The sequence below is a fragment of the Ambystoma mexicanum genome, chromosome 1q, assembly GCF_040938575.1.
Source record: "Ambystoma mexicanum isolate Mex_15411 chromosome 1q, UKY_AmexF1_1, whole genome shotgun sequence".
Classification (NCBI taxonomy): domain Eukaryota; kingdom Metazoa; phylum Chordata; class Amphibia; order Caudata; family Ambystomatidae; genus Ambystoma; species Ambystoma mexicanum.
In genome coordinates this window covers 464,522,593-464,546,243 of record NC_090922.1, presented here as the reverse complement: position 1 = coordinate 464,546,243, position 23,651 = coordinate 464,522,593, and positions in this window count along the sequence as shown.

Genomic DNA, 23,651 nt, shown 5'->3' with positions numbered 1-23,651 from the left:
TTGCTCTTAAAGCGCACAGACCACTCACATCACTAACCGTACTAAAAACTTTCCAATGTCCTACACACTCACCCTCAATCACCAACCAAAACACACAACTACCTCTACTGCAGCAGAAACTTGAAAACACCAGAAACTGCACTCGGTTTGCAATAGCCAACTAAATCGAACACACGACAGAAACCTGAAACCACAGACACACAAACCACACCATAAAAACTCCTACATCAAAACACTGCTAAACTCAGAACACAGTGGCCCTCATTACGACCCTGGCGGATTTTTTCCGCCATCGGCGGACTTTTCCGCCATGGCGCAAAGTCCCTTTACGCCATGGCGGATGGCGGACTTACCGCCCCATTCCGAGGTTGGCGGGGCGGTAAGTCCCCATTGACCCATTTACCCTTCCCCATTCCCATTTCGGCCCCATACGGCTCAATGGGAGTGGGGAAGGTGTTAATTACGCCACCGTACACTACGGTGGCGTAATTAACACCGAGGTCCCATAGCGCCATGGATTTTTACGCCCGCAAAAAGCGGGCGGAAAAGTGACCATGGCGCTCTGGGAACTCGTAGTTGGCGGTAAGGGGTCGGCGCAGCTAACGCTGGCGTAAACCCCTTACCGCCAGGGTCGTAATGAGGCCCAGTGACTGATTTTTCCAAACTGAAGTTAACAACAGCTCAACAAAGCTGTCTTGTGCTTCCCCCCTCTACCTCCTAACTAACCTCTTGGCTCCTCCTGTCTTTTCAGATCCACCAGAGCACCTGGAGACCATGGAAATGGCTGTGGTGCCCTGTACAAATCACAGGAACATAACATAACATAAAGTGTGTAAAATACATTGACGTTGTATACTACATGTTACCTGTTACCTGTTCTTGGTACACATTTCAAGTTTTGGGAAATGTACAGGTTTCAGTGCTGTAAAATTCCTGTCAGTTTATGCACACCGCAGTTGAGAGAGTGATGTTGAAGAGAACAAAATGGAACATGCAAATATCAGAAACACTTTAGCTAAATAAAGAAATAAACAGGGCGTTTCCCTTTAGGACGTGGAAAGAAACAGGCGCCCTGATGACCTCAGACTAAAGAGCAAAGCGAGATTATGTGGTTTCCAAACACGAAACAGCTGGTTGAACACAGCCAGACCGATGGTCCAAACTGCTGATAAAATAACGTTAAAAAAAGGATTTTATTTACTGCCCTGTTTGCTACGAGGCCTTCTTTCTTTTTAAGAAAATAAAAACAGAACGGCTGAAACCAGACAAAATCCACCCACATCCTCCCCACGAAACCACGAGAAAATGGAGGCTCCTGAATTGTTGAAGCTGCTTTCAGCAAAAAAGAAACCTCTTGTACACAAATAACATGGTGAAAATGAGAGCGGAGTGGTGAGGTTAGAAAGCTGTGGTGAGCGCCCGAAGGAAGTTATTTTCAAGACTCCATCATTTAGCCACAGCGCCTACTGACAAGCTTGTTTGCATTCTGGCCTCTAGTGAAGAGTAGAAAAAAAATACCGTTGAGGAAATTAGAAAGTTTGCAGCACGTTCTACGAATGGTTTGCAACATGCGTAATATGGCCATCTTTAAACAAATGATTGTGCTTTTGTTCTTCCCTGAATGACCATGGTAGTCGTGTCAAAGAGCTGAATCCTTTTCCGAGGGGTCGTTTTCACCCTCCCAGAGCAACCAGACCCCAATCGTCTGAGAAGAACAGCATGAACAAGGGAGAAGTAAGAAAGAGAAAGCGGGAAAGGACGTTGCAGATGCATGTAAGTAGTTAGGCAGGGTTAAACGCTGGTGTATGGATAATCTACCCAAGGAAGGTGCTATAAGGTAGAGTTCAAGTATGTTTGTATGCGTGAGGCCACAAGAGTGTCCGCTGGCGATCCTGCCCTATTCATGATATGATAGGTTATTTATAACGCACTTAATACCCAGACATTTCTAAGCGCAGACTCGGGGCTTGAACCTGTGTTGCTCAGTGTCCTCTTGCTTCCAAGGCTAGTACGTTGCCCGTGAGCTATCCTCCCGAGACATGGTAGCACAGGTGCAGATACTTTCCCAATCATAATTCCAGGGCTGCCAAGCTAAATCAGATGGTGGCCTAATGTTGTTGGTAGCAAAAGCCAAGGTAAAGGAATGGACTGGATGTATGGCATGTTATGTTCAGCTCTAGATACAAAGTAAACAATGTTTGCATTATGCATAGCTTGTCATGCAACAGAAAGGACACATCACAACACTGAGGAGTGACAAGGGAATCTTTGTAGCTGCAAGCCAACAATGTAAGTACCCTGGTGCACAAATGGCACTATTGAAGGTCCCCCTGAGCTCCAAACTGCCATGACCAGCCAATTCTACAGCAGACATAAGTGGATGACTCTGAAGTCACTTCTAGGTTGGGGTGGCTTTCAGGATGTAGATTCCCCGCTGAGGCTGCTGACCAAGCAGTTATTGTGCTATGGTAGAACACGTGTGAGGGCTGTTTGGAGTCTGGGCCCCTCTTAGGTGCTTGCTGGGGTCTTCTGGGAATAATCTGAATATAAGGTAGACCTTGTCAGCCTCTTCCGTAACATGCAGTTTCCGAGTTAGGTTAACAGGAACAGTAGGAATAAATCCTGGTAACTTTAGGAAAACAGTTTACTGGACAACCTGCTATTCCTTCAATACTGACCAGTCTTTTTGCCCTAAGGAGAGTCATCAGTCCCAAAATGGAGAGAATCGGCTTTAAACACAAATCATTGACTCCATAAACCACCACAGAGATCAGAGAAGTGGTCATCTGGGGAGCCTATAGAATTGAAACCCCCTGAAGAGCAACATGCAGATGTGCCAGTAGACCAAAGAATGTACTGCAATGCTGGCTCCAGAACTAGGCCCTTTGGCAGCAGCAGCAGCAGGATACATGGGTATTTTTCCAATACCTCAACCATGAACTAATTTAAAAACCCTTTCAAATCTCAGGAGGGATTATTGTTAAACCTTTGGTAACATTCCCTGTGTCGCACCAACAATGCACTAACCCCAAGCTAAACATGTTCTGACAGAAATAAGTGTGTTTTACTTTATGCTTTTAAAATATTTCAAGCACAATTCTTCTTTAAAGTGGTTTCCATAGAGAGCTGGGGGAGCATGCAGTCTTCTGTGTATCTGTGCTGATGTGGGAGTTCATGAATTCCATAGCTGGAGACCTTCCTTAGAGCAAGTCCTTATATTTGGAGACTCTCTCCAATGCAAGGCCCCATTTAGCCATGCATATCCAGTTATGCACAGTGTGCACGATGGAATGGGCTGGCAAGCAGCCTACCTGTTCTAGTGTCTAAGGACATGGTAGGATGCTTGAGTAAGGGCGCAAGACATCTGACTCTTTTAGGATCAATGGATATGGGGAAAGGTAATATCCAGTGCACATACATTACAAAAAGCATCTAAAATGGAATACCAACTGGAAATCAAAACCGAAATGACATCTACACACATGAATATTTGGACATGGAAGACTCCTGCTCCTGGATCCTTTTATTAAGGAGCATGATGTTCCGCAGACAGCCGGCTCTCTTTTGGAGACTGATAAATTGAAATTTCGGATCCTGTATTTATTAATTGCCCAGTAAGCAGGTCTGTTGCTGAGACCTGTAATTACATGCATCTCTTCAGTCACAGGTGCATGATATTTATGCAGGCAATGACAAAACCAAGCACTGTAGGCAGAGAGGTCCAGGGGCCCAGGGGTTTTGAAGCCTTTTCAGAAGGACCTGATGAGAACTGTCTACTGATCTGAGGATGATCAGGACATCAACTGGAGAGATCCTTGAGTGATCCACAGATCTTTATAACGTATTGGATCTTTTAGCATATCTGGCCACACTGATAGAAGAACAGTGGAGGCTGATCGACAGATCCAGAGCAAGAGGAGACCAGTCTTAAGATGGTTTATCTGGGCGAGCGTAGCTGCTTGGTTTTGCAAATAAAAAAGAAAAATGGAATCATGGCAAATAGGAGAAAGGCATACCGTGTCTCCTTACATCAGATGTAAAAGAACATGTCCATTGCCTCCAATACTGGGTGTTGTCTCCAACTGAAGACATTCATAATGTGAGTAGTCTGCCAATGTTAAAATATATCTATCTGAGAGAGACTCCATATTTTCTGGAAACTTAGAAATACATTCTAATGAAGATGTCAATCCCTGCCACAGATGTCAAGAACACCATTCTGGCATTTGACTACCATCGCTCAGAATCTACAAAATGACCAGAGATTGCTTCCTAGGTCCGAGAGACACCTTGAATTGCTCCCTCATAGTTGGTTGATGAATGGTAGCCCTGGCCCGTTGTCCATAAGAAGATAAATTGGCAGTAGAAGACAGGTGATTGTGAAGCACTGGATGGCAAATGATTTCACAAGTGTCGCAAAATAGTTGATATCCTGCCTTACTACTGCCCTAACAATGGATATACAGTCAAGGTTCGGCCGCATCTCGCCCCACAGCCCAGATTACTTGCATCTGTTTCCAAGAGTAGATCTGGGCTGTTCCAGCTCTCCAAGTGGCAAAACCACCACATGATATCTTCCCTTGTTTCCAGAGGCAGTAACCCCATTCATAGTAAGGGTGCCCTATACTCAGACAAGCACTTTTTACAAGGGCAGTGTGAAACAAGGGACTAGCATTGATTGCCACAACGAGAGATACCAGCAGTCCTTTCACACTTGCCAAACCAATCAAGAAGATCCTATCACACTTGCCAGACCCATCAAGAAGATTATTGACATCCTTAACGTCCTTGAAAAATCCCTCCTTCTCTGAGAAAGTAATCCATTTGGGAGAACTGTGAGAATTCCTGATTAACTGAGTGTTTGTTACTTCTTCCAACTCACCATGAAATGTAAGGATTGGAGAATGCAAATGACTCCATGACGGTATCTGGGAGACTATTTGTGATTTTTGGACATGATAAGAATACTGTTTTGGTATGTAACCACATGGATATTTTAACCTGTTAAGAAGAATTAATTGCCTAAATGTTTGTGTATAAGGGCAATATATTGGGTACAGAGTTCTCTCATCTATTTGTAATGTGTACAATAACCAGATGAAACCATTAATACTCAAATGTTATAAGAGCCAGGAGTGCTTTTCACTAAAATCGAGAACCACTCAAAGTGAAGTTTGCTTGACCTATCTTACAAAAAGAATCAGCTTTTTTGAGTCGTGCGCTCCATCAGGTGAGTAAGCCCTCCATTGTGACCTATTTTGTGTATTTTGTTTGCCTGAAACCCACCCCTCATCCACGGATCCCCCTGATTCCCCTCCCGCAACCCTCGCTGCTCCCCACTTCCTGGTGCCCTCCCTCCCGCCTCCCGAGCTGCCCACCCTGCCCTGATTGGTCCAGTGACCGTATGCCCAGGGTCTAGTGACCCGCTGAAACAACTGAGACAACTTTGAGTCTTGTGCTCCTCCGGGTGAGTTAGCCCTTCATTGTGACCTATTTTGTGTATTTTGTTTGTCTCAAACCCATCCCTCATCCACTGATCCCCCTGATTCCCCTCCCGCAACCCTTGCCGCTCCCCACTTCTGGGTGCCTTCCCTGTCGCCTCGCCCACCCTGCCCTGATTGGTCCAGTGACCGTGTGCCCAGGGTCTAGCGACCCGCTGAAACAAATGGGACCCTTTGTGTCTTGCACTCCTCCAGGTGAGTTAGCCCTCCATTGCAACCTATTTTGTGTACTTTGTTTGCCTGAAGCCCATCCCTCATCCACAGATCCCCCTGATTCCCCTCCCGCAACCCTCACCGCTCCCAAATTCCTGCCAATTACAATCAGATAGTGTGCCTAATAGCATACATGTGGTTTAGGTGCATTCAGAAAGTGTGCCTAATAGCATCTTTGTGGTTCAGTTGCATTCAGAAAGTGCACCCAATAGCACAAACTGTGGTTTAGTTGCATTCAGAAAGTGTGCCTAATAGCATAACTGTGGTTTAGGTGCATTCAGAAATTGTGCCTCATAGCATATTTGTGGTTCAGTTGCATTCAGAAAGTGCACCCAATAGCACAAACTGTGGTTTAGTTGCATTCAGAAAGTGTGCCCAATAGCATAACTGTGGTTCAATTGCATTCGGAAAGTGAGCCTAATAGCATAACTGTGGTTTAGGTGCATTCAGAAAGTGTGCCTAATAGCATATTTGTGGTTCAGTTGCATTCAGAAAGTGCACCTAATAGCACAAACTGTGGTTTAGTTGCATTCAGAAAGTGTGCCCAATAGCATAACTGTGGTTCAATTGCATTCGGAAAGTGAGACTAATAGCATAATTGTGGTTTAATTGAAATCAGAAAGTGTGCCTAATAGCATAACTGTGATTTAGTTGCATTCAGAAAGTGTGCCTAATAGCATATCTGTGGTTCAGTTGCATTCAGAAAGTGCACTCAATAGCACAAAATGTGGTTTAGTTGCATTCAGAAAGTGTGCCCAATAGTATAACTGTGGTTCAGTTGCATTCAGAAAGTGTGCCTAATAGCATAATTGTGGTTTAATTGCATTAGAAAGTGTCCCTATAGCATAACTCTGTTTTAGTTGCATTTAGCAAGTGTACCTAATAGCATATTCGTGGTTTAGTTGCTTTCAGAAAGTGCACTCAATAGCACAAAATGTGGTTTAGTTGTATTAGAAAGTGTCCCTAATAGCATAACTGTTGTTAAGTCACACTTAAAAGTGTCCCTAATAGCATAACTGTGTTTTAGTCGCATTTAGCAAGTGTACATAATAGCGTAAGAGAGTGCACCTACTAAGATCATTGTGGTTCAGCTGCATTTAGAAAGTGTGACTAATAGCAAAACTGCGGTTTAATTGCAATCAGAAAGTGTGCCTAATAGCAAATTTGTGGTTTAGTTGCATTCAGAAAGTGCACTCAATAGCACAAACTGTGGTTTAGTTGCATTCAGAAAGTGTGCCTGATAGCGTAACTGTGTTTTAGTTGCATTTAGCAAGTTTCCCTAATAGCAAAACTGTGTTTTAGTTGCATTTAGCAAGTGTACCTAATAGCGTAAGAGAGAGCACCTACTAGGATCATTGTGGTTCAGCTGCATTTAGAAAGTGTGACTAATAGCAAAACTGTGGTTTAATTGCAATCAGAAAGTGTGCCTAATAGCATAACTGTGGTTTAGTTGCATTAGAAAGTGTCCCTAATAGCATAACTGTTGTTTAGTCACACTTAAAAGTGTCCCTAATAGCATAACTGTGTTTTAGTTGCATTTAGCAAGTTTCCCTAATAGCATAACTGTGTTTTAGTTGCATTTAGCAAGTGTGCCTAATAGCATAACTGTGGTTTAGTTGCATTAGAAAGTGTCCCTAATAGCATAACTGTTGTTTAGTCACACTTAAAAGTTTCCCTAATAGCATAACTGTGTTTTAGTTGCATTTAGCAAGTTTCCCTAATAGCATAACTGTGTTTTAGTTGCATTTAGCAAGTGTGCCTAATAGCATAACTGTGTTTTAGTTGCATTTAGCAAGTGTACCTAATAGCGTAAGAGAGAGCGCCTACTAAGATCATTGTGGTTCAGCTGCATTTAGAAAGTGTGACTAATATCAAAACTGTGGTTTAATTGCAATCAGAAAGTGTGCCTAATAGCATATTTGTGGTTTAGTTGTATTCAGAACGTGCACTCAATAGCACAAACCGTGGTTTAGTTGCATTCAGAAAGTGTGCCTAATAGCATAACTGTGTTTTAGTTGCATTTAGCAAGTTTCCCTAATAACATAACTGTGTTTTAGTTGCATTGAGCAAGTGTACCTAATAGCATAACTGTGGTTTAATTGCATTAAAAAGTGTCCCTAATAGCATAACTGTTGGTTAGTCACACTTAAAAGTGTCCCTAATAGCATAACTGTGTTTTAGTTGCATTTAGCAAGTGTGCCTAATAGCATAACTGTGTTTTAGTTGCATTTAGCAAGTGTACTTAATAGCATATTCGTGGTTTAGTTGCTTTCAGAAAGTGCACTCAATAGCACAAAATGTGGTTTAGTTGCATTCAGAAAGTGTGCCCAATAGCATAACTGTGGTATAGTTGCATTAGAAGGTGTCCCTAATAGCATAACTGTTGTTAAGTCACACTTAAAAGTGTCCCTAATGGCATAACTGTGTTTTAGTTGCATTTAGCAAGTGTACCTAATAGCGTAAGAGAGTGCACCTACTAAGATTATTGTGGTTCAGCTGCATTTAGAAAGTGTGACTAATAGCAAAACTGTGGTTTAGTTGCATTCAGAAAGTGTGCCTAATAGCATAACTGTGGTTCAGTTGCATTCAGAAAGTGTGCCTAATAGCATAACTGTGGTTTAGTTGCATTAGAAAGTGTCCCTAATAGCATAACTGTTGTTTAGTCACACTTAAAAGTGTCCCTAATAGCATAACTGTGTTTTAGTTGCATTTAGCAAGTGTACCTAATAGCGTAAGAGAGAGCACCTACTAAGATCATTGTGGTTCAGCTGCATTTAGAAAGTGTGACTAATAGCAAAACTGTGGCTTAATTGCAATCCGAAAGTGTGCCTAATAGCATATTTGTGGTTTAGTTGCATTCAGAAAGTGCACTCAATAGCACAAACTGTGATTTAGTTGCATTCAGAAAGTGTGCCTGATTGCATAACTGTGTTTTAGTTGCATTTAGCAAGTTTCCCTAATAGCATAACTGTGTTTTAGTTGCATTTAGCAAGTGTACCTAATAGCGTAAGAGAGAGCACCTACTAAGATCATTGTGGTTCAGCTGCATTTAGAAAGTGTGACTAATAGCAAAACTGTGGTTTAATTGCAATCAGAAAGTGTGCCTAATAGCATATTTGTGGTTTAGTTGCATTCAGAAAGTGCACTCAATAGCACAAACTGTGTTTTAGTTGCATTTAGCAAGTTTCCCTAATAGCATAACTGTGTTTTAGTTGCATTAGAAAGTGTCCATAATAGCATAACTGTCGTTTAGTCGCCCTTAAAAGTTTCCCTAATAACATAACTGTGTTTTAGTTGCATTTAGCAAGTTTCCCTAATAGCATAACTGTGTTTTAGTTGCATTTAGCAAGTGTGCCTAATAGCATAACTGTGGTTTAGTTGCATTAGAACGTGTCCCTAATAGCATAACTGTCGTTTAGTCGCACTTAAAAGTTTCCCTAATAACATAACTGTGTTTTAGTTGCATTTAGCAAGTGTACCTAATAGCGTAAGAGAGAGCACCTACTAAGAACATTGTGGTTCAGCTGCATTTAGAAAGTGTGACTAATAGCAAAACTGTGGTTTAATTGCAATCAGAAAGTGTGCCTAATAGCATAACTGTGGTTTAGTTGCATTAGAAAGTGTCCCTAATAGCATAACTGTGGTTTAGTCACACTTAAAAGTGTCCCTAATAGCATAACTGTGTTTTAGTTGCATTTAGCAAGTTTCCCTAATAGCATAACTGTGGTTTAGTTGCATTAGAAAGTGTCCCTAATAGCATAACTGTCGTTTAGTCGCACTTAAAAGTTTCCCTAATAGCATAACTGTGTTTTAGTTGCATTTAGCAAGTTTCCCTAATAGCATAACTGTGTTTTAGTTGCATTTAGCAAGTGTACCTAATAGCGTAAGAGAGAGCACCTACTAAGAACATTGTGGTTCAGCTGCATTTAGAAAGTGTGACTAATAGCAAAACTGTGGTTTAATTGCAATCAGAAAGTGTGCCTAATAGCATAACTGTGGTTTAGTTGCATTAGAAAGTGTCCCTAATAGCATAACTGTTGTTTAGTCACACTTAAAAGTGTCCCTAATAGCATAACTGTGTTTTAGTCGCATTTAGCAAGTGTACCTAATAGCGTAAAAGAGTGCACCTACTAAGATCATTGTGGTTCAGCTGCATTTAGAAAGTGTGACTAATAGCAAAACTGCGGTTTAATTGCAATCAGAAAGTGTGCCTAATAGCAAATTTGTGGTTTAGTTGCATTCAGAAAGTGCACTCAATAGCACAAACTGTGGTTTAGTTGCATTCAGAAAGTGTGCCTGATAGCATAACTGTGTTTTAGTTGCATTTAGCAAGTTTCCCTAATAGCATAACTGTGTTTTAGTTGCATTTAGCAAGTGTGCCTAATAGCATAACTGTGGTTTAGTTGCATTAGAAAGTGTCCCTAATAGCATAACTGTCGTTTAGTCGCACTTAAAAGTTTCCCTAATAACATAACTGTGTTTTAGTTGCATTTAGCAAGTGTACCTAATAGCGTAAGAGAGAGCACCTACTAAGAACATTGTGGTTCAGCTGCATTGAAAAAGTGTGCCCAATAGCATAACTGTGGTTCAGTTGCATTCAGAAAGTGTGCCTAATAGCATAACTGTGGTTTAGTTGCATTAGAAAGTGTGCCTAATAGCATAACTGTTGTTTAGTCACACTTAAAAGTGTCCCTAATAGCATAACTGTGTTTTAGTTGCATTTAGCAAGTTTCCCTAATAGAATAACTGTGTTTTAGTTGCATTTAGCAAGTGTGCCTAATAGCATAACTGTGGTTTAGTTGCATTAGAAAGTGTCCCTAATAGCATAACTGTCGTTTAGTCGCACTTAAAAGTTTCCCTAATAGCATAACTGTGTTTTAGTTGCATTTAGCAAGTGTGCCTAATAGCATAACTGTGGTTTAGCTGCATTAGAAAGTGTCCCTAATAGCATAACTGTCGTTTAGTCGCACTTAAAAGTTTCCCTGATAGCATAACTGTGTTTTAGTTGCATTTAGCAAGTGTACCTAATAGCGTAAGAGAGAGCACCTACTAAGATCATTGTGGTTCAGCTGCATTTAGAAAGTGTGACTAATAGCAAAACTGTGGTTTAATTGCAATCAGAAAGTGTGCCTAATAGCATAACTGTGGTTTAGTCACACTTAAAAGTGTCCCTAATAGCATAACTGTGTTTTAGTTGCATTTAGCAAGTTTCCCTAATAGCATAACTGTGGTTTAGTTGCATTAGAAAGTGTCCCTAATAGCATAACTGTCGTTTAGTCGCACTTAAAAGTTTCCCTAATAGCATAACTGTGTTTTAGTTGCATTTAGCAAGTTTCCCTAATAGCATAACTGTGTTTTAGTTGCATTTAGCAAGTGTACCTAATAGCGTAAGAGAGAGCACCTACTAAGAACATTGTGGTTCAGCTGCATTTAGAAAGTGTGACTAATAGCAAAACTGTGGTTTAATTGCAATCAGAAAGTGTGCCTAATAGCATAACTGTGGTTTAGTTGCATTAGAAAGTGTCCCTAATAGCATAACTGTGGTTTAGTCACACTTAAAAGTGTCCCTAATAACATAACTGTGTTTTAGTTGCATTTAGCAAGTGTACCTAATAGCGTAAGAGAGAGCACCTACTAAGAACATTGTGGTTCAGCTGCATTTAGAAAGTGTGACTAATAGCAAAACTGTGGTTTAATTGCAATCAGAAAGTGTGCCTAATAGCATAACTGTGGTTTAGTTGCATTAGAAAGTGTCCCTAATAGCATAACTGTGGTTTAGTCACACTTAAAAGTGTCCCTAATAGCATAACTGTGTTTTAGTTGCATTTAGCAAGTTTCCCTAATAGCATAACTGTGTTTTAGTTGCATTTAGCAAGTGTGCCTAATAGCATAACTGTGGTTTAGTTGCATTAAAAAGTGTCCCTAATAGCATAACTGTCGTTTAGTCGCACTTAAAAGTTTCCCTAATAACATAACTGTGTTTTAGTTGCATTTAGCAAGTGTACCTAATAGCGTAAGAGAGAGCACCTACTAAGAACATTGTGGTTCAGCTGCATTGAGAAAGTGTGCCCAATAGCATAACTGTGGTTCAGTTGCATTCAGAAAGTGTGCCTAATAGCATAACTGTGGTTTAGTTGCATTAGAAAGTGTGCCTAATAGCATAACTGTTGTTTAGTCACACCTAAAAGTGTCCCTAATAGCATAACTGTGTTTTAGTTGCATTTAGCAAGTGTACCTAATAGCGTAAGAGAGAGCACCTAATAAGATCATTGTGGTTCAGCTGCATTTAGAAAGTGTGACTAATAGCAAAACTGTGGTTTAATTGCAATCAGAAAGTGTGCCTAATATCATATTTGTGGTTCAGTTGCATTCAGAAAGTACACCCAATAGCATAACTGTGGTTTAGTTGCATTGAGAAAGTGTCCCTAATAGCATAACTGTGGTTTAGTTGCATTAGAAAGTGTCCCTAGTAGCATAACTGTCGTTTAGTCGCACTTAAAAGTTTCCCTAATAGCATAACTGTGTTTTAGTTGCATTTAGCAAGTTTCCCTAATAGCATAACTGTGTTTTAGTTGCATTTAGCAAGTGTGCCTAATAGCATAACTGTCGTTTAGTCGCACTTAAAAGTTTCCCTAATAGCATAACTGTGTTTTAGTTGCATTTAGCAAGTATACCTAATAGCATAAGAGAGAGCACCTACTAAGATCATTGTGGTTCAGCTGCATTTAGAAAGTGTGACTAATAGCACAACTGTGGTTAAATTGCAATCAGAAAGTGTGCCTAATAGCATAATTGTGGTTTAACTGCATTCAGAAAGTGTGCCCAATAGCATAACTGTGGTTCAGTTGCACTCAGAAAGTGCACCCAATAGCACAAACTGTGGTTTAACTGCATTCAGAAAGTTTGTCCAATAGCATAACTGTGGTTTAGTTGCATTCAGAAAGTGTGCCTAATAGCATAATTGTGGTTTAACTGCATTCAGAAAGTGTGCCCAATAGCATAACTGTGGTTCAGTTGCACTCAGAAAGTGCACCCAATAGCACAAACTGTGGTTTAACTGCATTCAGAAAGTTTGTCCAATAGCATAACTGTGGTTTAGTTGCATTCAGAAAGTGTGCCTAATAGCATAATTGTGGTTTAATTGCAATCAGAAAGTGTGCCCAATAACATAACTGTGGTTTAGTTGAATTCAGAAAGTGCGCCCAATAGCATAACTGTGGTTTAGTTGCTTTCAGAAAGTGTGCCTAATAGCATAACTGTGGTTTAGTTGCATTAGAAAGTGCGCCCAATAGCATAACTCTGGTTTAGTTGCATTCAGAAAGTGTGCCTGATAGCACAAATGTGTTTTAGTTGCATTTAGCAAGTGTACCTAATAGCGTAAAAGAGTGCCCGTAATAAGATAATTGTGTTCAGCTGCATTTAGAAAGTGTGCCCAATAGCATATCTGTGGTTTAGTTGCATTTAGAAAATGTGCCTAAATAGAATAAATGTGGTTTAATTGCAATCAGAAAGTGTGTCTAACAGCATAACTGTGGTTTAGTTGCATTTGGAAAGTGTGCCTAATAGCATAACTGCAGTCTAGTTATGTTATTTTATTGTATGTTTATTAATTTTATATAGCACTTTATACCAAAGCACTTTACAATAAAACAACAAGATACAATAATGGAGAAGCAAGTTAACAAACATGAGACAAACCAGCTTAACAATATGTAGAACAATTCCCTTGGATATAGGAGATGAGGGAAAGTGAGAAGGAAGTGAGAGAAGGGAAGGGGATGAGTTCAGTTATGTGATATAAGTCGAGTGGCAGTGAAAGGAAGGGAAGGGGAAGTATGGGGGTGGGGGAGAAGGAAGGAGAAAGGTAGGAGGTCAAGGGGGGGAGTGGAGAAGATGGGCTTTCAAGGAGGTGCGGAAGGAGGTGTAAGTGGTGTAAGTGCATTTAGAAAGTGTGCCTAATGTCATAACTGTGGTCTAGCTGCTTTTAGAAAGTGTGCCTAGTGGCATAATTGTGATTTAATTGCATTCAGAAAGTGTCCCAAATAGTATAACTGTGGTTTAGCTGCATTTAGAAAGTGTGCCTAATTGCATAACTGTAGTGTGGTTGCATTTAGAAAGTGTGCATATTAGCATAACTGGGGTTTAGTTGCATTCAGAAAATGTGCCTAATAGCATAACTGTGTTTTAGTTGCATTTAGAAAGTATGCCTAAATAACATAATTGTGGTTCAGTTGCATTCAGAAAGTGTCCCAATAGCATAACTATAGTTTAACTGCATCAAGAAAGTCTACCACTAACATAACTGTGGTTTAGTTACATATAGAAAGTGTGCCTAAATAGCATAACTGTGGTTTAGTTGCATTCAGAAAGTGTCCCAATAGCATAACTGTGGTTTAATTGCATTTAGAAAGTCTACCAATAACATAACTGTGGTTTAGTTACTTATAGATAGTGGGCCTAAATAGCATAACTGTGGTTTAGTTGCATTTGGAAAGTGTGCCTAATAGCATAACTGCAGTCTAGTTATGTTATTTTATTGTATGTTTATTCATTTTATATAGCACTTTATACCAAAGCGCTTTACAATAAAACAACAAGATACAATAATGGAGAAGCAAGTTAACAAACATGAGACAAACCAGCTTAACAATATGTAGAACAATTTCCTTGGATATAGGAGATGAGGGAAAGTGAGAAGGAAGTGAGAGAAGGGAAGGGGATGAGTTCAGTTATGTGATATAAGTCGAGTGGCAGTGAGAGGAAGGGAAGGGGAAGTATGGGGGTGGGGGAGAAGGAAGGAGAAAGGTAGGAGGTCAAGGGGGGGAGTGGAGAAGATGGGCTTTCAAGGAGGTGCGGAAGGAGGTGTAAGTGGTGTAAGTGCATTTAGAAAGTGTGCCTAATGTCATAACTGTGGTCTAGCTGCTTTTAGAAAGTGTGCCTAGTGGCATAATTGTGATTTAATTGCATTCAGAAAGTGTCCCAAATAGTATAACTGTGGTTTAGTTGCATTCAGAAAATGTGCCTAATAGCATAACTGTGTTTTAGTTGCATTTAGAAAGTATGCCTAAATAACATAATTGTGGTTCAGTTGCATTCAGAAAGTGTCCCAATAGCATAACTATAGTTTAACTGCATCTAGAAAGTCTACCAATAGCATAACTGTGGTTTAGTTGCATTTAGATAGTGGGCCTAAATAGCATAACTGTGGTTTAGTCACATTTAGGAAAGTGTGCCTAATAGCATAACTGTGGTTTACTTGCATTTAACGAGTGTACCTAATAGTGTAAAAAAGTGTGCCTAATAGCATAACTGTCGTTTAGTTGTATTTAACGAGTGTGCCTAATAGCGCAAGAGAAACCTAGAAACCACACTGTATCACAGTTGAATTCAGAAAGTGTACCGACGTTGTAGCTGTGGTCTAGTTCAATTTAGAAAATATACTTAATAGTGTAACTATGGCCTAGGTCATCTTAGAAAGTGTGCCTAAAAACGTAACTGTGGTCCAATTCCCTTTGAAAGTGTGAATAATCCCACCCTATGACATAGTTGAACTTAGAGAGTGTAAATAATATCATCCCATGACATAGTTGAGCTTTAAAAGGTGAATAATATTTTCCTGTGGTACAACTGATCTTTGAAACTCTAAATAATATCAACCTGTGCTACTACCAAACTAGAAAGTGCCCAACTGCCGTATAGTTAGACTCTGAAAGTGTGAATAATATCCTCCTGTGGTTCAGTTGAACTATGAAACCGTCCCTAACTGTGGTATAGACAATCCTAGAGAGTGTGGATAATACCTTCCGGTGGCTCAGTTGAACTTAGAAACTATCCACAACTGTGGTATAGGCTAACTTAGAAAGATCGAATAATATGTTATGGTGGCTTAGGTTCAACCTAGAAACTATTCTGCTGTGGTTGTGTCACTGTAGTACATGTAAACATAGAAAGTGTGACAATTAACATCCGGTGGTATAGTTGAACTCGGAAGGTGTGAATGAAATCTTCCTATGCCAACTATAACACAGTTCAACCTTAACCACGCCATGAGCCCACCGAACCCACCAAGGTCCACCGAAAGAAACCCCCCCGCGCCTGCCTCCCATCCCCCTCGCCCTACCTCCCATCCCCCCTTCCCCAAACCATCCCGCTCCCCACCGCAACCTCTGCCCATCCCCTATCCAACTCCCAAGCCAGTAGAACCACCCAACCCCAATGCAGACCACCCTCCACCCCGCCTTCACCCCATCCCCTATCGAAACACCAGCCAGAGGAGCCCGATGGCAAGCCATCCATCCTAAAACCCCTGTTCCTCCAATCTTCATTCCCGCACCCCCGGCCCTTCCAACTAATGGCCTGCCTAGCATCCCAAACACACCCAGCCCCGCAACCACCTCCCCGCTCATCCCCTCATCAACTCTGACCAAAATCCTCCTCTGACCCCACTCCTTCCCGTCCCATAAAACTGCTCGCCTCATCCTGGCAAGAACAGTAGCCGCATCCCTCTCACCCTCTGACCCACCTACCCCCTCTCACACACCAACCACAACAAAAACCCTGAAAAGAAAATGTACCTGTTCTCCCTCAATCTCTCACTACTCCTTGCCACTCCTGTCTCGACCCACCACCTCAATCTCAAAATCTTGATCATCACCACCCTCCCCCGCCTCACCCTGCCTGAAACCCATCTCCCTCGAATTCTCACCAACCACAACTGAAACTCCCAATCCCCCACACCCCACCTTCAATTCCCCCGTCCCAACTCCAACCAACCTGACACACCCATCCATCCCCTCCCCGCCTCCCCCACCACCTCGACCGCCTGCCTACTCTTCCCATCATCCGCTGACCACCCCCCCCTCGCTCCAGCTTCCACTCTCTCCCCCCACACCTCCCCGCCGAGCCTGCCCTCCACCCCCCGACCCCCTGCCCTTCCCCTCCCATCCTCCGCCTCTGCTACTCCCACATCATCCTCCTGTACCGAAGTAAGATGCATTCTTTTTAATGCCCGATCTGTAGCAAAAAACAGACGCAGCATCTTTGACCTCCTTGCCTCTGACAATCTGGACCGGGTCTTTATCACGGAAACCTGGTTCTCTGACGACTTTGGCCCTATCGCCAATGAAGCCTTGCCCCCAGACTACTCCCTCATCCCACTAAACCGACCCTCGAGAGGAGGAGGAATAGCGATCGCCTTCAAGTCACACTTCTCAGCCTCAATCATCGACAACCAGCCAACCATCCCTTCCTGTGAATCACTTCTCGTAAAACTATCCCTTCCACCTCGTTCTCCCACAGCTTCCTAATCATCTACCGACCTCCTGGCTACGACAGACAATTCTCTAACAACCTCTGCGACTCGATAGCCACCCTCCAATTAAACCATACCACCCTCACCCTTCTAGGAGATTTCAATATCTGGCTTGATATCCCCACCAACCCTATGACCCACTCTCTGGTTGACTGCCTAGACGCGATTAACCTCAATACCCACTTAAACGGGCTAACTCACTATAAAGGACACACCCTGGAGGCCATCTTCAGCTCCCATGACCAGATACATCTAAACCCCCCACCCCTATCATCTGGTCCGATCACTTCATTGTCTCCTTCACCAATCACTCACCCACCCCCCTCCCCATACCCCAACCAGAACCTCCAAATCTACATAAATCCTGGAAGAAACTAAAAATCCTTCCCGACCTAGCTGACACGCTCCTTCAGTCACCACCCCCACCCACCCACCTAATGAACACCTAACCTCCGACGCCTTTGACTCATGGCTCAATACCTCTTTAATCCCGCTCACCGCCCCTTGCAAACCATCAGCTCGCCATGGCCCTTTTCCTAGATGGTTTACACCTGAACTGAAAACCTCAAAACAACTATATAAATCCCTTGAACGCAATTGGCGGAAAGACAAAACCACCCTGAGCAGATTCACCTTGGCCCGGCACCATCACCACTACAAAGCCGAAATCCGGAAAGCTAAAAAAGCCCATTACAACTCCAAAATCCTTAACTGTAAAAACCCCAGCAAAGAACTCCACAAAATCATCTCCGAATTCACCAAACCATCATGTACCACCACCCATCCGACCCCCTCACAATCACTCTGTGACTCTCTCTACTTCTACACCACTGCTCTCGAAAGAACAAACTCTCTAACCAACAAACTAGCCCTCTTACACCCACCACGCAATCCACCCACCCTACCTGCCATCCGACGGCCCACAACCGCCACCCAACCGACTTTCAACCACTTCACTCCAATATCAACTGACCAATTTCTCAAACTTTTCTCTACCTGCAGACCTTCCAGCTCCCTGCTGGACCCCTGTCCAGCCACGACCCTCAAAGAAATGTTTGCATCTACCTGCGCAGGATAACACGCAAGAACCATCATAAACGACTCCCTCTCCTCTGGAATTGTTCCTGATGCATTCAAAACTGCTCATGTCAAGCCTCTTCTAAAAAAACCTTCCCTCGACTCTCTCGAATCCAAAAACTTCCGCCCCATCTCAAACACCAGTTTCCTTGCTAAACTCATTGACTGAACCGCCTACTCACAACTAAATGCCTTTGTCGAAGAGAACAATCTCCTAGACCCCGTTCAATCAGGTTTCAGAACCCGACACGGAACTGAAACCACCCTAAACTCAATCTGGGATGACCTTAAAAACACTGCAGATTCTGTGGGATGCGCTGCATTAATCCTTCTTGAGCTATCCGCCGCCTTCAACACAATCAAACACTCAATCCTCCTCGACCGCCTCCACTCCCTGGGAATCCGTGGAAACGCTCTCAAATGGATAGCATCCTTCCTCAACAATAGGAACCAAATAACCCTACTCTCCGCCTATGCTTCCCAAGCACGACCAGTCAACACCGGAGTTCCACAAGGAGCAGGCCTATCAGCCCTCCTGTTCAACCTCTATATGTCCACCCTCCCACGAATAATCAGCTCGCACAATATCCTGTGCTACAACTACGCCGATGACACACAACTAATCCTAAAACTCCTTAATTCAAAACCCATCAGCCAACCAGACCTCGCTGCCTGCCTCCTCGACATAGATCATTGGATAAGCACAAACCACCTCGTGCTAAACCCCTCCAAAACCGAAATCATGGTATGTGGCAACTCTGAACTTCTTCCACACCCGCTACCATGTCCATCTGCCATGGGCAATTCCCCGACTCCCTCAAACTCGGTAAAAAATCTTGGATGCACCCTCGACTCAGACCTAACCCTCTCGCTCCAAGTCAACAACGTCTCTCTGTCCTGCCACTACCACCTCAAGACGCTTAGGCGCATTTTTCCATACCTCTCCTTTCCCAACAGACTCTCCACAGTCCAATCAATTGTTATGTCAAGACTGGACTATGCCAACCCCCCTCAACCTCGGAGTCCATGGGTACCAACTGACTAAACTACACTTCAAAGAGCACAATACGCCGCAGCCAAACTGCTACTAGCACTTGGCCCAAGAGATCACATCTCCCCAGCCCTCAAAACTCTGCACTGGCTTCCGGTTGCCCGAAGAGTGACCTTCAAAACCTTATGCATCGCTCACCGAGCAGTGCATAAAACCGGAACCCAATATCTCCAAGACAAACTAAAACCCTGCCATCCTCCACGCACTCTAAGATCAAGCTCTGCCGGCCTCCTAGTTATACCAAAAACCAACTCAGTCAGGTTAGGTGGATCATAATTCTTAACCCTGGCCCCCACTCTGTGGAACACACTTCCACCCCACATCCGACTCACAGAGGACCTCATGTCTTTCCGGTAATTACTGAAAACGTGGCTCTTCCCCTAAAACCGACTCTTAACTCAGACAGGACAACAGCGTCAAAGACTTTAGACCAAGGTTGCTATATCAAAAATAACAACCCGTATCGTGACCCGATCGAAAAAATCAAAAACTTAAACTGCTAATGTAAAATAAAACGGATAAATGGAATAGAACGAGTGAAGTGGATGAAAAGAATGAAATGGATGAGAGGAATGCAATGGATGAAAGGGATGAAATGGATGAAAGTAATGAAAGGAAGGAATTGGATGAAAGGAATGAAATAGTTGAAAGTAATGAAGCGGATGAAATAAATGAATTGGATGAGAAGACTGAAGAAGATGTGGTGGGTGAAATTGATGCTGCTGGTGAAAGGGATGAAATGGATGCAGCGGATGAAACGGATGTAGCGGAAGAATCAGATGCAGAAGTGGTTGGAAGAGATAAAGCAGATGGAACGGATAAAGTGGACGGAATGGATAAAATGGACGGAACAGATATAGCGGACGGAACAGATGGGGTGGACGGAACGGATAATGTGGACAGAACAAATAAAGTAGATGGAACGGATGAAGTCGATGGAACGGATGAACTTGATGGATCGGATGATGTGGATGGATCAAATAGAGCGGACGGATCGGATGAAATGGCTAGATCGTACAGAGTGGATCAATCAAATGGAGCGCATAAAGCGTATAGAATACATGGAGTGGATGGAAAGGATAGAGTGGATGGAACGGATAGAGTGGATGGAACGGATAGAGTGGATGAAACGGATAGAGTGGATGGAGCAGATAGAATGGATGGAGCAAACAGAGAGTGGATGGAAGGGAGGGTGTTGATGGAACGGATGAAGTACATGGATCTGATGGAGTGCTTGGATCAGATAAAATGGATCGGAAAGCTGGAGTGGATGGAAAGAATGGAGTACATGAAACGTATGGAACGCATGGAACGGATAGGTTGCGTGGAATGGATAGATTGCATGGAACAGATTGAGTGCATGGAATGACAGAGTGTACGGAATGGATGGAACGAATGGAGTGGACGAAACGGATGGAGTGCTAGGGGCGAATATGGTGCGTGAAACGGATGGAGTGTGTAGGACGTAAGAAATGCTTAGGGCGGATGGAGCACAGGGGACATATATGGTGCGTGGGACAGATGAAATGAGTAGCACGGATGAAATGCGTAGGGCAGATGAAGTGCATGGAATGGATGTTCTGCCTAGGACGGATGAAATGCGTGGGACGGATGTAGTACGTGGGACGGATGAAGTGCGTAGGACGGATGAAGTGAGTGGAACGGATGAAGTGGGTGGAACAGATGAAGTGGGTGGAACGGATGAAGCAGGTGGAATGGATGAAGCAGGCAGAACGGATGAAGCAGGTGGAATGGATGAAGCAGATGGAACGGATGAAGTAGTTAGAACAGATGAAGTAGATGGATCGGGTGAAGTGGACGGATAGGATGAGTGGTTGGATCGGACGGAGGGGATGGATCAAATGGAACACCTGGAGTGGATAAAATGCATGGAGCGGATAAGACGCATGGAGTAGATAGAATGCATGGAGCGGACAGAACGGATAGAGTACACGGAATGGATAGAGTAGATGGAACGGATAGAGTAAATGGAACGGATAGAGTAGATGGAAGGGACAGAGTAGATGGAACGGATAGAGTGGACAGAACGGATAGAGTGGATGGGACGGATAGAGTCGACAGAACGGTTGGAGTGGGCGAAACAAACGAGGTACATGGAGCAGAGAATGTGCACGGAACAAATAGAATGGATGGAGTGCTTAGAACGGAAGGAGTATACAAAACTTATGGAGCGCATAAGACGGATGGAGTGCATGGGACGGATGGAGTGTATGGGACGGACGGAGTGCGTGGGATGGATGGAATGCGTGGGACGGATGGAGTGCGTGAAATGGATGTAATGCGTGGGACGGATGGAGTACATGGAACGTATGGAGTAGATGTTACGGATAGAACAGATAGATTGCAAAATATTGGAGGGAGCACATGGAACGGATGGAATGCATGGAACAGATAAAGTACATGGAACTGATGAGTGCATAGAACCGTTGGAGTGCATGTGGTAGACAGAGTGCATGGGACGGATAGAGTGCATGGGACGGATGGAGTGCATGGGATGGATGGAGTGCATGGGACGAATAGAGTGCATGGGATGGATGGAGTGCATGGGTCAGATGGAGCGCATGGGTCATATGGAGTGCATGGGATGGATGGAGCGCATGGGACGGATGGAGCACATGGGACGTATGTAGTAGAGGGAACGGATGGAGTAGATGGAACGGATGGAGTAGATGAACGGATGGAGTGGATGGAACGGATGGAATTGATGGAACAGATGGAGTGAATGGAACGGATGGTGTGGACGGAACAGAGGGAGAGCATGGAACAGATGGAGAAGATAGAACAGACAGAGTGGATGGAACAAATCGAGATGGAAGAACGGATGGAGTGAATAGAACAGATGGAGTGGGCAGAACGGATCCTAACGCAGCCAGAAATCAGTCTGGGTATCAACCCACCAGAATAAATATCAGCAGCGGATAGGTTCAATTTGAGTGCCAAAATAAGCAGCCAGGGTGAAAAGGAGCAGCACTGGCTGGTGCCCCCATTTTATGTCCAAATTGTTAGAAATGTGCCATTGCAACAAACCCTGACCTCATGTTCCAAGTAAAGAAATTTGGCTTTGTGTATGAAGCCTTCTCCTAGGCCAAAACATTATCAAGTTCTAAACATGTACCCCACTCCACCCTGGGAAAAGCCTTTTCAGCCCCCAATGGCAGGGATAGAGTAGGGATCCTGCATCTTTTATATTCCACAACACATGTTATGTTATGTTATGTTATTTTGCATTTATATAGCGCCTTATATACCATTGGTATGGTCTGAAGGCGCTGGTAGGTTGAACGCCCTTGGGAACCGAAGTTCAGGTCAGTAGAGAGAGTAGGGGGGAGTCAAAAAGTGCGTGTGCGCACCATGTATGTGTGCAGCTAGTGCGAAAACAAGTGGTAGCTGCTTCATAGCTGTAGGTGTGGTGGTTGAGAGATCAGGAGTATGTGTTCGTTCTGGTCGGCTTTATCCGGAACGAGTTTGGCTGCGTTAGGCCTGAGAAGAACGCCTGGCTGGGTGGTGAGAAACCAGCAATGTTTACTTAGAGTGATGTGGAGTAAGCGGGAGATGTAGATATGGGAACAGTTATACCGAATGGTGTCATAGTATCTCTGTGTTCTAGATGAGTGGTGGTGTAAGGGAGAGGGTAAGCGTGGGGTGTGGCGTGATGTATGTTTTCAAGAGTTTCCTTCATTCCAAGGCATGTTAAGTATCGTCCGTTGCACATAATCGTCCGTTCCTCATACTTGACCGCTCCACACATTCGTCTAGTCCGCACCCTACGTTTGGTTCGCACCCTCGTCCAGACCGCACCCTCGTCCAGGCCGCACACTTCGTCAGGTCTAGACATTTGTCCAGACTATATGCTCGTGTAGTTTATCCACTCGTCCAGTCTACATACTGGACGAGGTAGGACATTTGTTCAGTCCATAATCAGTCGTGCGCTCCCCACACTCATGCGCTGCCCAGACTCATGTGTTCCCCACGCTTATCCGCTCTTAAAATCATCCGCTCTCAAAGTCATCCGCTCACAAAGTCACCCGCTCTCCACTCTCGTCCGCTCTCCATTCTCAAACCGCTCTCCGCACACTCACCCGATCTCCACAGTCCTCCGCTCTCCACAGACCTCCGCTCATTTCGGTTCCTCATACTAAGCCGCTCTATCCACTCAACCGTTTTCCGCGCTCAACCGCGCTCATCTGCTCCCCACAACTTGTCCGCTCACACACACTCATGCGCTCTCCACACTCATGCACTCTCCGCTCCCCACGCTCATCCGCTCCCCCCACTCCCCACGCTCATCCGCTCCCCACGCTCATCCGCTCTCCACGCTCACCCGCTCAGCCACAATCACCACATTCACCACACTCCCCCGCTCTCTACACTCACCCGATTTCCACACTCATCGGCATTACGCTCTCGCTCTCATCTGCACTACGCTCTCGCTCCCATCCGCTCCCCACACTCATCCGCTCCCCACACTCATCCGCTC